At 34.2% G+C, this 18326-nt stretch overlaps 1 protein-coding gene and 1 pseudogene across 1 annotated transcript in view; one reads left to right on the top strand and one right to left on the bottom strand.

Moving 5' to 3' along the window:
* Positions 1 to 18326, bottom strand: part of LRP1B (LDL receptor related protein 1B) — a 1456161-nt gene that overhangs the window by 829370 nt on the left and 608465 nt on the right. The gene's annotated exons all lie outside the window — the stretch shown is intronic.
* On the top strand, positions 900 to 1680 carry LOC103667685 (annotated as a pseudogene).

Raw genomic sequence — 18326 nt, 5'->3', positions numbered from 1 at the left:
AATCATAAAAAAATACTTGAATTAATAGATGATTCAGTGAGATGCCTGAGAACATGATAAATTTACAAAGTCTATATTTTTCCTACATATTAATCAGAAATGGAAATGAAAAGAAGAATGTCTCAGACACAATGGTACCTCAACTATAAGAAAGAATAGATGAAAAACAAAGCAAGCCACAAACACACAAATATACACACACAAATCCCACAGTTTCATTGAATAGCTTGAAATAACCCCTGAATAAATGGAGAAACAATCATCGGGGAAAAAAATAATGTGCTATTGTTACAAAGTGAAAATTTTCACAAATTCATAGACCTGTTTATTGCAACTCCAAAAAAGATCACCAATTGGATTTGACTGAAGACTAATTTCTTTTTTAAGCTCAGAATGGCAAATAGATAACTAGGAAATTATAAAGATCTTTTGAAAAGTTTACTGAGGAAGAACTTGTAAAGCTAGATATTAAAACTTACTATGAGGTCTATACTCATAGCTGTATAATGGAAGCAGTCACATTAAAGATAGAAGATGTCTACTACCACTACTGTTATTTAACATTTTTCTGGGGGTAAAAGTTAATGCAATTTGAAAAGAGAACAAAATAATAGGCATAACACTGGATATAAATCTGTAAAATTACAATTATTTTCAGTTTTATTTTATTTCTCAACAACCCAAGAGACTCAACTAAAAACTTTTATAAATAAGAAGAAAATTCAATAAAGTAAGCAGGCACAAAGTTAATCTACTAAGAGCAATATCCTTCCAATACGAATAATAAAGAGTTAGAAAATTTACTATATAATAACAGGAAAATGATAAAAAAATTTAAGAGGGAAAAAGCTGATTCTGAGGTTCATATGGTTGATTTCTCTCTCCTCCGGCCTTCCAAGATGCCCAAAGGAAAGAGGGCTAAGGAGAAGTGGCCCTGGCACCTACTGTTGTCAAGAAGCAAGAGATCAAGAAGGTGGTCAACCCCTTGTTTGAGAAAAGGCCCAAGAATTTTTGCAATGGAGAAGACGTTCAGCCCAAAAGGGACCTCATCTGCTTTGTCAAATGGCCCTATACATTCAGCTGCAGCAGCAAAGGGTACTCTCTATAAATGTCTACAAGTGGCTCCCATGATTAACCAGTTCACCCAGTCTCGGACTGCCAAATAGCTACTCAACTGCTTAAGCTGGCCCACAAATGCAGACCAAAGACAAAGCAAGAGAAGAAGCAGAGATTGTTGGTCCAGGCAGAGAAGAAAGTTGCTGGCAAAGGGCACGTCCCCACTAAGAGGGCACCTGTCTTTTGAGTTGTTACCACCTTGGTGGGAAACAAGAAAGCTCAGCTGGTACTGATTGCACATGATGTGGATCCCATTGAGCTGGTTGTCTTCCTGCCTGTCCTGTGTCTTAAGATGGTGGTTCCCTACTGCGTTATCAATGGGAAGGCTAGGCTGGGGTGTCTGGTTCCCAGGAAGACCTGCACTACTGTCACCTTTATACAGTTTAACTTGGAAGACAAAGGAGCTCTGGCTAGCTGGTGGAAGCTATCGAGACCAATTACAATGACAAATATGATGAGAGCCGTTGTCACTGGGGAGGCAATGTCCTGGGTCCAAAGTCAGTGGCTCACATCGCTGAGCTGGAAAAGGCAAAGGCTAAAGAACTAGCCACCAAACTGGGCTAAGTGTGTGTTGTTGAATTTTCTGTACATAAATGTAATAAAAAGTTCTCTTACAAGAAAAAAATAATAAAGTTCATCTGGTTAAATAAACAAGCTATAATCAACAAAGATATTCTATAAACATTTTGGGAAAAGATGACAGAATTATTATGCACTAGACCTAATAGTTTTTAATATTTATTTTAAAGCTATAGTGATTAAAGGAACTAGATACAGAATATAATCATACAAAATGAGCCATTAAAGTACTAGAAAAAGATGGAATAATTTTAAAAATAATAATATTGCCATCAAGAGGTTTTATTTTTATTTTGAAACCAATTAGAATGAACATTCTTTTTATAAATTCAAGAACTTAAAAAACAAATTTAGAAAAAAAAAAGACTCACAATTAACACAGCCAACTGCCTGAGAAACATTTACAACTCATATAACAAATACCCATTTCTTTAACACTTTAATATAACAAATTAACAAACAACAACAGTAGAAAAATGGGCAAATGCCAGTGACTGTTAAGCTTATGAAAGGTTGCCTACCTTTTTTTATCATAAGAGGAATGTAAATAAAAATTATACTTAAGTACTATTTACACTTAGCAGATTAGTAAAGATTAAACAGTTGTTAACACAGAGATCTGACATGAGTATAGGTAAACAAGCACTCCCATGAAATGTTTTTAAAGTGTTAATTGTTCCAATCTCTATAGAGAACTATTTGGAAGTGAATTTTATTTTATTTTATTTTTTTAAGATTTTATTTATTTGACAGAGAGAGACAGCCAGAGAAAGAGGGAGCAGAAGCAGAGCAGGGGGAGTAGGAGAGGAAGAAGTAGGCTCCCAGTGGAGGAGCCTGATGCGGGGCTTGATCCCATAACGCTGGGATCACGCTGTGAGCCGAAGGCAGACGCTTAACGACTGAGCCACCCAGGCGCCCCTGGAAGTGAATTTTAAATTTAAAAGGTGAACAAATTTTATCCCACCATTCCTATATCTAAGTATTACCCATTTACAGTTGCACCACAATTAATAAAATATCTGGGAACAAAATTAACCAAGGAGGTGAAAGACTTGTGCTCTGAATACTATAAGACATTGATGAAAGAAATTGAAGATGACACAAACAAATGGAAAGATGTACCATGCTCATGGACTGGAAGAATTAATAATGTTAAAATGTTCATGCTACTTAAAGAAATCTACAGATTCAATGCAATTCCTAATAGTATTTTCCACAGACTTATAACAAATAATCCTCAAATTTGTATGAAACCACAAAAGACCTCAAATAACCAAAGCAATTTTGAGAAAGAACAAAATTGGAGGTATCACAATCCCAGATTTCAAGATATACTACAAAGCTACACTAATCAAAATAGTATGGTGTTGGCACCAAAAATAGACACAAAGGTCAATAGAACAGGATAGAGAGCCCAGAAATAAATTCATGCTTATATGGTCTATTAATCTTCAATAAAGGAGGCAAGAACATCCAATAAGGAAAAGATAGCTTTTTCAATAAATGCTGTTGAGAAAACTGGACAGCTACATACAAAAGAATTAAATTGTACCACTTTTTTGCATACACAAAAACTCAAAATGGACTAAGAGACCTAAATGTGAAACCTGAAACCACAAAACTCCTAAAAAACAAGACAAAACAAAACAAAACAGGCAGTAATCTCTTGGATATTAGCCTTAGCAATATATTGTCTTAGCAATATATTGTCTTAGCAATATATTATGGATTTGTCTCTTCAGGCAAGAGGAACAAAAGCTAAAACTATTGGAACAGTATCAAAATAAAAAGCTTTGGCACAGCAAAGGAAACCATCAACAAAACAAAAGGCAACCAACTCAATGGGAGAAGATATTTGCAAATAATATATCCAATAAAAGATTAATATCCCAAATATATAAAGAACTTATACAAACCAACACCCTCCAAATAATAATAAACTGATTAAAAAATGGGCAGGGGCACCAACTGGGCACCCCGACTGGCTCAGTTGATTGAGTGTCCAACTCTTGATTTTGGCTCAGGTCATGATCTCAGGGTCGTGGGATCGAGCCCTGCATCAGGCACCTTACTCAGTGGGGGGTCTTCTTGGGGTTCTCTCCCTCTCCTTCTGCCTCTCCCTCTGCTCAAGCTCTCTCTCTCTCTTAAATGAATAAATCATTAAAGAAAAATGGGCAGAGGACCTGAGCAAACATTTTTTTGAAGAAGACATACAGATGGCCAACACAACAAAAATGATGCATATCACTAATCATCAGGGAAATGCAAATCAAAATTATAATGAGATTATCACCTCACACCTGTCAGAAAGACTAAAATCAAAAGGAGAAGAAATAACAAGTATTGGTGAGGATGTGGTGAAAAGGAAACCCTATGCACTGTCGGTAGGAATGTAAATTGGCTTAGCCACAGTGGAAACCAGTATGGAGGTTCCTCAAAAAATTAAAAATAGAAGTACCCTATGATCTAGTAATTGCACTACTGGGTATTTACTCAAAGAAAATGAAAGCACTAATTCAAAAAGATATATGCAGCCCTATGTTTGTTGCAGCATTATTTACAATAGCCAAGATATGGAACAAACCTAAGTGTCCACCTATAAGTGAATGAATAAAGAAGACACACACACACACACACACACACACACACACACACACATACACAAACACAATGGAATATTAGTCAGACATAAAAAATGAATGAACTCTTGCCATTTGTGACAACGAGGATGGATGGACCTAGAGGAATTTATGCTAAGTGTAATGTGTCAGACAGAGAAAGGCAAATATCATATAATTTCACTTATTTGCGGAATCTTAAAAAAAAAAAAAAAACTAAAAGTCAAACAGACTCTCAAATACAGAGAACAAACTGGTGGTTGCCAGAGGGTAGCTGGGTTGAGGGAAGGGTATTAAGAGGTACTTAGAGTTATGAAATAAATAAGTCACAGAGATGAAAAGTACAGCATGGGGAATTTAGTCAATAATATTGTAATAGTGTTTTATGGTGGCAAATGGTGACAACATTTATTATGATGAGCACTGAATGAGGTATAGAACTATGTTGTACACCTGAAATTAACATAACGTGGTATGTCTACTATACTTTGTTAATTAAAAAACAAAACAGGACTAAAGACCTCCCTCCAATCAACCAATCAACAAGGACTCCATGTTGAGTAACAAAAATTACTCCACTTATTCTGTGAGATGAAAAATGTACCCTGATGTGATTTTACACCAATAACATTTTTCAACAGTATGAATTTATTACTTAAGTTACTTGTTTTTGCTGTTATCACTTTATGTTACATCAACTTCAAACCTGACTGAGAATGCCTACCCAGAGTAAAGTGATGCCTGAAGATCCCTAGTGCCACAGGAAAAATGCAAAAAGCTCTTAAGATAGATAAGCCATATTTCAAATCATTCTCTCCAGAATCTCTTTCAGGTTATTCCCAAATTAAATGTATTTAACCACAGCAGCAGTTTTTATGGCTACCTGTAATATTTCTCTCCTCACAATACTACACATCTTTTGATATACTGGTATCATCTGTTTTAATTTTCCCTCCTGTACAAAAACTCTGTTTAGGAAATATTCTAGTAAGAAGACAACATTCAAAAGTTGAGATATGGAGACTTGTTAGATGTATAACATTAGGTAAATTTTTCAACTATTCATTTCTTTTTCTGTAGAGTGAAGATAGTACCTACCTCCTAAGATTATTTTGAAGATTAAAAGGAGCAAACTTTTTAAAGCAGGTAGAACTCTGTCTGGTTCATAATAAATACTCCATAAATGCTCAGTTATACTTTTTCTTTCTCTGTAAATGCTCAATCCAAAGCCATTGATAACTTACCATTCACTGCCTTAGCACCATGATAGAAGTAATATGTCCTTTTTATATGTGCATTGCATTCATGGTTAATGAATGGATAGATGGATAACTTTACCAATCCCCAGTGGTTTCAACTATTTACCATCTCTCTGTTTTTAAAACCTCAAATTCAGATACCTTTTCTAAAATCCAGTCTTATATTCCTAACTGCTTATTAAACAATTCTACCTAGATGTCTCCAGTATCTCAAGCTCAATGATTTATAATGGAGTGCATAATGTTCTCCCAAACACACATAAACACACACACACACACACACACACACACACACACACACACAGCAGAGAGAAACATTCAAATCTCTTACTCTGTTACTTCCTATTTCAGTGATTACACCACAATCCACTGAATCACCCAGACAAGAAACAAGAAAGTCACCCTCTTATCTCTTCCCCTGTCCACCCAACACATGGCAGTTATCTTGTCCTGCTGGTTCTACTGACTTAATACCTTTCAAATTATCCTCCTCTCTTCATCTACAATGGCTTTCCCCAGCTGCCTCAATTGGAATGAAGCCAGAGATTACAGCCAGGTTTCCCTATTTCAGGTTTTTACTATTATAAACCATTCTTTATGTTCCATCAAAATCATCTTTTAAAATGGAACCTCATTCTGTAACTTCCATTCAAAGTTTTTGAGGGGTACCTGGGTGGCTCAGTTGCTTAAGCATCCAACTCTTGGTTTTAACTCAAGTCATGATCTCAGGGTCATGGAATCCAGCCCCGTGTCCACTACCGTGCTTGGCGTGGCATCTGCTTGAGATTGTTTCCCCCTCCCTTTCCCTCATGTTCCTTCCCCACCCCATTCATGCTCTCCCTCTCTCTCTCTCATAAATAAATAAATAAGTAAATAAATAAATCTTTAAAAAAAAGACCTGATTAATCTATAATAATTCTTCCAAGCTCAGATTAAATATAGCCTTCTATTTGGAGCCTTATCTGTCCCATAGAGGATTTACTAGGCCTAGCTTAAATTCATTAACTTGAAGAAGAAAACTTTTTTTCCCCCTAAACAAAGTATACAGTGCATTGCAAACAGAATGAAGGAAAGTACAGCTCACTATTTACCTTTAGGAAAATAGGAGTCATCATATCACCAAAAAAAACCAAGCAAGAATAGGAGAAACATTATTATAAATCTATCATGGGTATTCATATTCTATATTATGGCATTTCATTTACTATTATGTCTTTGCTGTATGGGTTATTAGCATTCATGTAAACTATAGTTAAAGAAACCACACTTCATAAATCCAAGGTATATATGTTGCCCGTGCAGCATCTCAAGGGTAAGATTAGAAATTTTAACATTAAAACACAAATGTTATCACTAGCTACAATCAATATGTTTTGATACTCCAAATTAAAGAAACTGAAGATTGGATTTCAAATACTCCCCTACCGTAAAAATGTGAGAAAGAGAGAGAGGGGGATAGAGCGTGGGAGAGAAGGAAAGATTCTCTCTTAAGGGAGAGATTAGTAGAAAAAAAGTAATATACAAAGAGTTATACATTTTTAGTAGAAACCTCTTATTCCTCTTGTTAATATGATCCTACTAAGTCCTTTAGAAAATTAATGAAAATATGTACTTATTAGCACACAACAGAGAAACATTTGCTGCATAGAAACACTGTAGAATAAAATTGCATTTTATCTGTATAGTGCAGTTGTCCTTAGAATTTGTTTCCTTCTAGTACGTAAATATTATGAATGAGCACCAAGAGTGCTCCAGGAATGATTTTCTATAGAATAATGCCTGTGAAAGCATGAGTTTTAGCTACGACTCAAAGTAGTGAAACAACAAACAAAAAATGATATACTATTATAGGGAGAAATTAAAATAACTTTTTAAGTAACCATCTATAGACACACAGAGAAACAGACCAACAGATTGAATTAATAATAAACTGAATGTCCATTTGCTGTTAAGGTCCCTTCATTAAGCTATCTAGTTTAATGGATCTCTTTTATAAAACTGGCATGGTGAGAGCCGATTAACTGAGTTAAACTGGAAACGTATGCAATTATTTTTGAGGAACATGATTTGATCACCAAGACTGAATAATAGTCTAGACAGTACTAGACTCCTTGGAATTTTCCCAGGTCATACCCAAGTACTGAGTGTCTACATGTTGTTCAGCTGCAATAGTTTAAAACATTTTCCCAGAATACTTCAGGGCTGTATTTCCCCCACTGTCAACTGATGTGTGCTCAGGGAATACAAACTAATTACCCTAAGCAAAACATAATTAAGGAGGGAAATTTACTCCAAAAACATCACATAATACTTCCCACATACAAATAAAAATGATTTCTGAATTAGGTTTTGCATGATTCATTACTACTATGTACAACTTGTGCAGATAATGGAGAGTGTACTATATTAATTATTAATAGAGTTAACATCAAATGGAACTATAAAGCCTCACAAAAAGTTCACGTAGGTACTGTTTTAAAATATAAAAGAACATGCACTATATATTTTAGTTTCTACAAAGCTCCATGCATATGGTTAGATACTTTGCAAATTTATGGTATGTCTGTGTGCAGGGGGTGTTGCTGAGAGTTTAAAACAGGTTTAACTACAAAGTAGAATAAAATAGGTTATAGGTAAAAATTTATGTCCTTAAGGAAATTGACAAATCTTGATTGTAGTGATCTTGAATCTTCACTATTCCCTTTCATTAATACTACTGTTTCAAAGCTTGAATATAAATGTTTCAGATTCCTAAATTGCATAGTATTAATGAATTTTAACAAAGTAGAAATTAATCTATACAAAAGAAACTCCTATCTCAGTTCCTTCATCTTTAAAAGAGAGGTTCAGGGGTGACTGGGTGGCTCAGTCAGTTAAATGTCTGTCTTAATCTGGTCATAATCTCAAGGTCCTGGGATTGAGCTCTGAGTCAGGTTCCCTGCTCAGTGGGGAGTCTGCTTCTCCCTCTCCTTTTGCCCCTCCCCCCACTTGTGCGTGACACATGCATTCTTTCTCTCTCAAATAAATAAATAAAATATTTTAAAATAAGCTTTAAAAGAGAGCTTCATTTATTTAAAGGCAAGGACTTTCAATTTTATTTCCCTTTCCATTTTAATATCTATCTAATGTCATTCATTTATTCAAAGCAATTTAATAAGTTCTTACTATGTGTCACACAATACACATAGTGTGATACCGGATATAAAATGATGAGCAAAAACATACCTGATCTGATGGTAAATTAGTTAAGAAAAATGTACTTGTTTTTAGACATCCATAAAGAATCATCTATATAATTTCTTAATGTCCTAAAACTGCCAATTAGGTAAAGGGAAGATATATAGGTTAAACCATAAACTTGATTTGGTATGTCAGAGTAGCAGAACTTCTATCAGAGACAAATTAAAGAAGATGTATGTGGCACCATTATGGAAAAGTTCATATAAATTCACGAATTAAAAGAAAATGCAAAATGCATTGATATCTGCTATTCAGTTCTATGGATATGTTTTTCCTTCCAGCTGAAAGAGAATATTGAATTATGAGACACTACAAAATGTCTAAATAATGCTGCTAACAGAATTAGCACTTTTTCATTGTTTTTAAAAAAATAATCTACTATGAATATTAAATTTGGCCAGCTTTAAAACCATATGAAATGAGACTTATTGGATAACCCTGTCAATTTCCCACTGTTACAATTTTAAATACTTTGTCAAATTCAGTTTTAAAGACTCAAGCAAAAGGTCTAAGGCACATCAGCCTAATAGACTTAGCATTAGGAAATTAGGTTATATGTTAGTTACAGAAGGGAGAAAAGTGCCCACATCTCTGGAGGTTCTCAGAACTGCCGCATATGTGTCATCATTCCTGGAATACTGGCCAGAGAACATGGCACTTCCTGGACTTAGAAGAGCCAACCAGCTTACCAGAATTTCTGATCCCTCGATAAGATTCGAAGTTGTGCTTCTTGCAGGCAAGATGTAAGGACTTCCGGGAACTGCCTGCCTTAATATTGAAAGATTTATTGAAGTAAAAAAAAAAAAAAAAGAAAAGAAAAGAAAAAAGAAAAAGAAAAAGGAAAAGCTAAATGTCTTGGTCCTTCAACTTTTAAAAATATATGGTACATATAAAAATATTTTGCACAGCAACAACTAATAAGGAACAATGTTGGGATTTGAACCCAGGTTTCAAGTCCTGAACCTAAGCTTTTAACTACTGCACCTGGAAAACATCCAAAGGGATATTTTACTAGATAGATATTGCTATAATACTGTTTCATGTGTAACTGTTACTTTGCATTAAATGGATTTACAAATTTATAAGTTGTAGTACCTAGAAATAATTCTCAAAAACCCACCAGTATGTATAGACACACACACACACGCACACACATGCACACACACACACTTATATACACGCACACATATAAACACATACACACACAGATGCAATGCATATATAAAAATACTATTTGCATATGAACCTATACAAACAAAGAATGGAGCACCCTCATGGGTGCTACCAATAAGTCCTGACAAATGGTGGCTCAATCTAGATACCATCAAAATTTTCAAATATCACTTTGGATCTGATAACTGATAACAAATGTCCAGGTCATTGAAACTAATCCTTCTTTTGGGATAGGTGATTTTAATGGTGTTCTCAAGTTTATTCTGTATATTAAAATCTTCCAATTAAAAAAAAAAAGACTACATTCTATCCGTACACTCATTTATTAAGATTGCTCTCATGTTCTTTACTGAGTAGTAGTTTAGGTAGAGAAAATAAAGCTTTCTCGTGTCTCATAAAGTGTTTAGGCTTACAGCTAGTCAGGAGGGAAGAAGATGAAAAGCCCACTATTAATAAAACTAAGCAGAACACCTAGTTTCCAGATATATAAAAAAAAATGAGGTCAGTTTCCCCCAGTTGAAAAGATGGCTTTGATATTCATAGGGGGATATTTGTTGGTGGTATAAGAAACAGAATAAATGCAACAAAACAAGAGGAATTTATGTTTCACTGTTGTGCAAAAGAGCAGCTCGTCAGAAATAATCCAATACTGAAACAAGGGCTTTCTAGAATTGAGGGGAAATTTTATTTGGTGTATTCATCAAAACTCTGTTTTCAAGCACTGAATCCCAATTTACACTGGAATTCCAGAGTTAGACCTAGGTCCTTGTACAACTAAATACAGAAGCTGATATTATATCATCGTGAAGAACCTGGGGTCCACTCTCTTTTTCTCTGATTTCCTCTTTTCTGTTTTCCTCTGTATTGACTTCATTCTCAGATTCTATATCTTGGCTCCTGGCAACTCCAGGCTTTTCCCCGAACTTCCACATCCAAAGAAAAGAGCAATCTTCTGCCAACTGTTCCAGCATTGCATAGTTTTAAGATATTATCACAGTAGTGAGTCAGATTTGTCTTGGTTCAGGCCTCAATCTGATCTATTATAAGTTTAGCTTCATAAATATCTAAGGTGCCTTAACTTCTTCCCCTCCTCCTCCTCCTCCTCCCCTCCCCCTCCCCTTCGTCTCCTCCTCCTCCTCCTCCTTCTTCTTCTTTCTTTATTTATTCATTTTAGTAATCTCTACACTCAATGTGGGACTCAAACTCACGACCCAGAGACCAACAGTTGCTTGCTTTTCCAATTGAGCCAGCTAGGTGCCCCACAAAGTGCCTTAACTTCATCTATAAGACCAGTTTCTACGACCTAGGATATTTGGATGATTAGTTATTCTAGTCAAAACTCTTGAAAGAATTCTTGGCACATAAAAGCATTAGCTAATAATATGTTTTCCAAATGAGTCTTTATAGTCATTGACCTAAATTGAATCATACCTTTGCCTAAACCATTGTAGCTAGGATATTGGAATATTCTGATTAAATTAGATTAGAGTTACCCAAGTAAATTCTGAAGAAAATGGGATTAAGGTAATCTCCGCCCAGATCTATATTGTGTGGAGGTATGTTTTCACCAAAAAGAAAATTTAGTGGTTATTATCAGAAGAAAAGGCAATGGAGATTCAGTGAGAGAACAGATATGTTTGGTCTATGTGAAATGATAAGGTGAAAAAGCACATGCAAAATTTTATAAATGCCATTAAAAGCTTATTCAAATTTTAACTACTGGGTTGCATTCATTCTAAGAAAAAAAAAGATAAAAAGTTGTGTTTTTGTTTTTAGTTAGACAAATACATTCCTTTCCCCGCCCCCAACCAGTAGCTGTAGATGTTTCAAACTTTCTTTTTATTTTATTTATCAACTAGAGTTAACTAGTAACATAATTCTTTTGTTGGTTAACATTAAATGTTAATTCAAGAAACTTAATTTCATTGCTAAAATTGGGGGATTTTTATATTTGTATCTTTGAATGTTTAGCAGCAATTATATCCAGTGCACTTTATCTTTTTTTTTTTTTTTAGTGCACATTATCTTAATACACATGGTGAAATCTTTCCTTGCATCTGTTTTCTTTGTTGGTTTTGTTTTTTAAATTCCACATATGAGTGAAATCATATGGCATTTGTCTTTCTCTGATGACTTATTTTACTTAGCAATATACTCTAGCTCTATCCATGTTATTGCAAGTGACAAAATTTCATTCCATTTTTATGGCTAATATTCCATTTTGTGTATATATATATATATACACACACACACAAAATATACATATATATACACACACACACACACACACACACACACACACACACATTACATCTTTATCCATTCATCAGTCGGTGGACACTTGAGCTGTTTCCATAGTTTGGCTATTGTAGATAATGCTGCTACAAGCACTTGGGGTACATGTATCCCTTCAAATTAGTATTTTTGTATACCTACTAGTGTAATTACTGGATCATATCATAGTTCTATTTTTAACTTTTTGAGGAACCTCCATACCATTTTTCCACAATGGCTGCACCAATTTGAATTCCCACCAACAGTGCACGAGGGCTCCCCCTTTCTCCACATCCTCACCAGCCCCTGTTGTTTCTTGTATCTGTTTTCCTAACATTTATGGACACTGGAAGAGTTTGCCTACTCTATGCTAATCACAATAATAAAAATATGTGCAGTTACAAGGTTGAATTATACTGAAAATCTCACCAGTCATTTCAAGTGTCATGTTTTGACTAAACAATTACAATTCTTGACTATATTATATTACAGGGCTTTCAGGGGAAAATTAAAAAAAAAACAAAAGAAAGAAAATAAAAAGAAAAACAGAAAAGTATATTCAAGGTGTTTCAAAGAGCAATATGAAATAGTATATGGATATTATTTTTCAACTGACAGCTAGTCTACTGATGTAATAGTACAAATTAGAGCTTAGTTTAATGTAAAACAGGTCTCTACTTCTGTCCACAAAATCCACTCTACTGGATTTCTTAAGTTGGGGGAATGTGTTTTAGGTGTATGATGGCTACATAAATTTAATTAAGCCCACAAAGTACATTTGAATCTCTCCATACAGCATTAACTCCAATTTATTCCCCTTCTCCTTTTTCTACTTCCTAAATATTACTATTTCCAAAAAACTTACATTTCAAAATCCTACCATCTCAAGAGATATTATTCTCTTTCATTGCCTTTTATTATATTTACCCATTGATCAAAATAGAATAATTAAAGGAGGTCAAGTTTAGATGCACTTAAGAATTAATCAACTGACTTACTTCTGTTGTCAAAAATTCATCTCACAAATCCTTTTGTGTACAGCCCTGGGATCTCAGGGTCAGTCTCAACATTTGGTAGTAGACCTCTTGGTTTATCCTAATCTGTTTCGTAATTATTTCTGGTTCACAATCTTTTGGATTACTTCTGTCTTAGTGGCCATCTTATCTTTTCCACTAGTGTGCTTACCTTTATTCTGTATTGTATGACTTCAGGATTACAGTGACCAAGCCATCCACATTTGAGACTTGAGATACATGGAGTACAGTATTATCGATACTGTAGGCCAGTCTCCACCACATGCATGAGAAAGTGGCCAAAGCCATACTCTAAACAACTGATATTTTGTTTAAAGACCAATTATTTTTTTTAGTTTTTTTTTTTTTTTTTTTTCTGTTTTAGTTTTGTTTTTCCTATAGAGGTTTTTCTGCTTTTCACCCTTGGGTAAGTTGTCTGAGACTACAAGTTTTTCTTTGTGTCTGTAAGTTAGAAACATCCTTAACCCACTTTATTTTTTCCAGTTTCTGAAGATAGAGTTGACATATAACAATATATTAGTATAAGATATACAGAATAATGATTTGATATATGCACATATTGCAAAATGGTTACAACAATAAGTTCAGGGGGCACCTGGGTGGCTCAGTCTGTTAAGCATCTGCTTTCAGCTCAGGACATGATCCCACAGTCCTGGGATCGAGATCCACATTGGGCTCCCTGCTCAGTGGGGAGCCTGCTTCTCCCTCTCCTCCCCACCTGTGCTCTCTCTCTCACCATCTCTGTCACTGTCTTTCTCTCTCAAATAAAATCTTTAAAAAGATCAAAAAAACAAAATAACTCTAATAAGTTCAGTTAACATCTATCAACCTATGTAATTATAATTTTTCTTTCTTGTGATGAAAACTTCAAAGATTTACTCACATAGCAACTTTCAAACATACAATACAATACTGTTAACTATGGTCACCATGCTGTATATATATCCCCCAAACTTATTTATCGTCTAACTAGGACTTTGTACCTTTTGACCACCTTTATCCATTTCCTCTACTCCACATCCCCTGTTTCTGGTAATCACTAATCTGTTCTTTGTTTCTATGAGTTCAGATTTTTAGACTCTACATATAAATGAAATCATATATTGTTTGTCTTTCTCTGTAAGACTTATTTTATTTAGCATAATGTCCTCAAGATCTACCTATGTAGTTTTAAATGGCAGGATTTCCTTCTTTTTTATGGCAGAATAATATTTGTGTGTGTGGGTGTGTGATATTTATTTTTTATCCACTCATTTGTTGCTGGACACTTAAGTTGTTTCTATGTCTTGGCAATTGCAAACAATACTGTAATGAACGTAGGTGTGCAGATATATCTTTGAGATAGTAATGTCATTCCCTTCAGATTTGTACCCAGAAGTGAAATTGCTGGATCATATGATACTTCTGTTTTTAATTTTTTTGAGGAACTTCCATACTATTTTAACTAGTGGCTACACCAGGTGATATTCCTGTGCAGTGCACAAGGATTCCCTTTTCTCCACATCATTGCCAACACTTGTTATCACTGATCATTTTTTAAAAAGATTATATTTTATTTATTTGAGAGAGAAAGAGAGAGCACAAGTGGGGTGAGGGGCAGAGGGAGAAGCAGGCTCTCTGCTGAGCAGGGAGCCTGATGTGGAGCTGGATCCTGGTACTCCGGGATCGTGACCTGAGCCGAAGGCAGATGCTTAACCCACTGAGCCACCCAGGTGCCCCTCTGATCTTCTTGATTAATTATTCTAACAGGTATGAGGTTATATCTCATTGTGGTTTTGATTTATGTTTCCCTGATGATTAGTAATGTTGAGCACCAACTCACCTACTTGGTGACCATCTGTGTGTCTTCTTTGGAAAATTGTCTATTCAAACCCTTTGCCCATTTTTTTTTAATTGGATTGTTTTTTAGTTATTGAGTTGAATTAGTATTAACCTCTTATCAGATATATGATTTGGAAATATTTTCTTCTACTCCATAGGTTGCCTTTCAATTTTGTTGATGTTGTCCTTTGCTGTGCAGAAGCTTCTTTAGTTTGATATAGTAGTACCACTTGTTTATTTTTCCTTTTGTTGCCTTTGCTTTGGTGTCAAATAAAAAAAATAATAAAATATAAATAATAATAATATAATAAAAAAATAATATAATAAAAATAATAATAATAATAAAAATCATTGCCAAGACCCATGTCTAGGAGCTTACCTCATGAGTTTTCTTCCAGGATTTCTAAGATATCAAGTCTTACAATCAAGCCTTTAATCCATTTTGAGTTGATTTTTGTGTATAGCATAAGATAGTGGTCCAGTTTCATTCATTTGCATGTGGCTGTCCAGTTTTCTCAACACCATTTATTGAAGAGACTATCCTTTCTTTATATATTTGTGGCTCCTTTGTTGTAATTTAGTTGACTACATATGCATGGATATATATTTCTGGGCTCTCTAGTCTGTCCACTGTTCTATGTGTCTGTTTTTACAACATTACCCTATTATTTGATTACTATAGTTTTGTAATATAGCTTGAAATTAGGAAGTATCATGCTTCTAGCTCTGCTTTTTCTCAAAATTATTTTGGCTATTTGGAATCTTTTGTGGTTCCATATGAATTTTAGGAATATATATATTTTTTCTGTTTCCATGAAAGATGCCATTGGAACTTCCATAGGGATCACATTGAATCTTTAGATTGCTCTGAATTGTATTGACATTTTAATAATATTAATTCTTTCAATCAATGAGCCTGTAATATCTTTCTACTTATTTATGTCTTTTTTGATTTGTTTCATCAAGATCTTATAGTGTTCAGATGTAGTGCTCAGTGTACAGATCTTTCTCCTCCTTGTTTAAATTTATTCCTAGATATTTGATTCTTTTTGATACACTTATAAATGGGATTTTCTTAATTTCTATTTCTGATGGTTTCTTACTGATGTATAGAAATACAACAAATTTTTGTATATTGATTTTTTATCCTGCAACTGTCTTCAATTTATTATTAGTTTTATCATTTTTTTAATGGAGACTTTAGAGTTTTCTATATAATTATCGCTCCATCTGCAAATAGAGACAGTTTTACTTCTTCCTTTCTGTTTAGGAGGCTTTTTAAAGTTATTTTTCTTACCTAATGGTTCTGGTTAGGAATTCCACTAATATGTTAAATAAAAGTAGGAGAAGTGGGCAAACTTGCCTTGTTCTTGTTCTTAGAGGAAAGATTTTCAGCTTTTACCATTGAGTATGATATTAGCTGTGGGCTTGCCATATATGGCCTTTATTATGTTGAGATATGTTCCCTTTACATCCAGTTTTCTTAGTTTTTTTTTTTTTTAATCATTAATGGGTATTGAATTTTGCCAAATGCTTTTTTTGCATCTATTAAAATGATTGTAAGCTGTTTACCCTTCATTTTATTATCATACGGATCGATTGGCAGATTTGAACCATTCTCACATTCCTGTAATAAATCCCACATGGTCATGATGAATGTTTTTTTTTAATGTACTACTGAGTTTGGTTTGCTAATGTTTTGTTAAGAATGTTTGCATTTATGTTCACAGGAGATACTGGCCTATAATTTTCTTTTCTTGTAGTATCCTTTTCTGTTTTGGTGTTTGGATAATTCTGATCTTGTTAAAGAGTGTGGAAGTGTTCCCTCCTCTTCTAATTTGTGGAAGAGTTTAAGAAGCAGTGTTATTAATTCTTCCTTGAAAGTGGTAGAATTTATCAATGAAGCCATCTGATTTTAGACTTTTCTTTTGGGGGGAGCTTCTTATTACTGATTCAATCTCATTAGTAACTGGTCTGTTCAGATTTTATTTTCTTCATGATTCAGTCCTTGATAGGTTTAAGTTTCTAAGAATATATCTATTTCTTCTATGTTGTCCAATTTTTTGGCATATAATTTTTCATAATAGTTTCTTCCAATCCTTTGTATTTCTGTGGTAGTAGTTATAATGTCTCCTCTTTCATATTTAATTTTATTTATTTGGATCCTTTCTCTCTCTTTCTCCCCCTTTCTCTCTCCCATAACATTAGCTGAAGGCTTGTTTACATGGTTTATCCTAAAAAAGTAAAAATAGTTCTTAGTGTCATTGATCATTTTGTTGTCTTTTTAGTCTCTATGTCACATGTGTCTGCTCTGATCTTTGTTATTTCCTATCTTCTATTAACTTTAGGCTTAGGTTTTTTTTGTTTTTTGTTTTTTCCTAGTTCCTTTAAGTGTAAAGTTAGGTGGTTTGAGATTTTTTAATGTAGGCATGAATTACTATGAATTTCCTCTCTTAGAACAGCTTCTGTTGGATCTAAGATTTGGTATATTGAATTTCTATTTTCCCTAGCCCTCTTTGTGATAGTGCAGTAACTAGCCTTTTGTACTTAATTGTCTGTTTGTAATTGTAGCCCTTTTATATTTGTGGCTGCCTTTTGAGGAACAGTTTTAGGGATTATTGATGTTTGCATTCTATTAGGTGTGTTGCCCTATAGCAATGCTTCTCCATCAGAGGCAATTTTGTGTGTCCTCTCTTTTCCTCCAGGATATTTGGCAATACATAGAAACACTTTAGCTTGTCACAACCTGAGGGTGAAAGGTATTCTACTAAAACCTAGGCTGTAGAGCTTAGTGGTGCTGTTGTTGTTAAACATTCTATGATCTGCAGGATCCCCCAAATCAAAGAATGATCTGGCTCAAAATGTCAATAGTTACTAGGTTGAGAAACCCAACACTATTGTGATATCTAATTCCTATAGACAGACCTATTTTCCAATGTAAAGAACCATATGGAAAGCTTTAAATAATATAAAACCATTTAAATAAAAAACCATTATTTTCAAAGATTGAAGTAAGTTTCTAAAAAGGATTTGATTGTCTTATATAACAGTAGAATAAGTTAGCTGGATTGTGAGTTGGAATGAGCAACTCTGCTTTTTGCGATTTCCTTTACAAGTTCCTTTATAATTACTACCTGTAAAAGCTGAGAAGTTTGTGTGCATATTCGCTTTTCCATACTTTTGGCAGAAACACAAAAAAGCTAAGGTAAATG

The sequence above is a fragment of the Ursus maritimus genome, unplaced genomic scaffold (genome assembly GCF_017311325.1).
Source record: "Ursus maritimus isolate PB19 unplaced genomic scaffold, ASM1731132v1 scaffold_1, whole genome shotgun sequence".
Lineage (NCBI taxonomy): Eukaryota > Metazoa > Chordata > Mammalia > Carnivora > Ursidae > Ursus > Ursus maritimus.
This window is presented reverse-complemented; position numbering and strand designations above follow the sequence as displayed.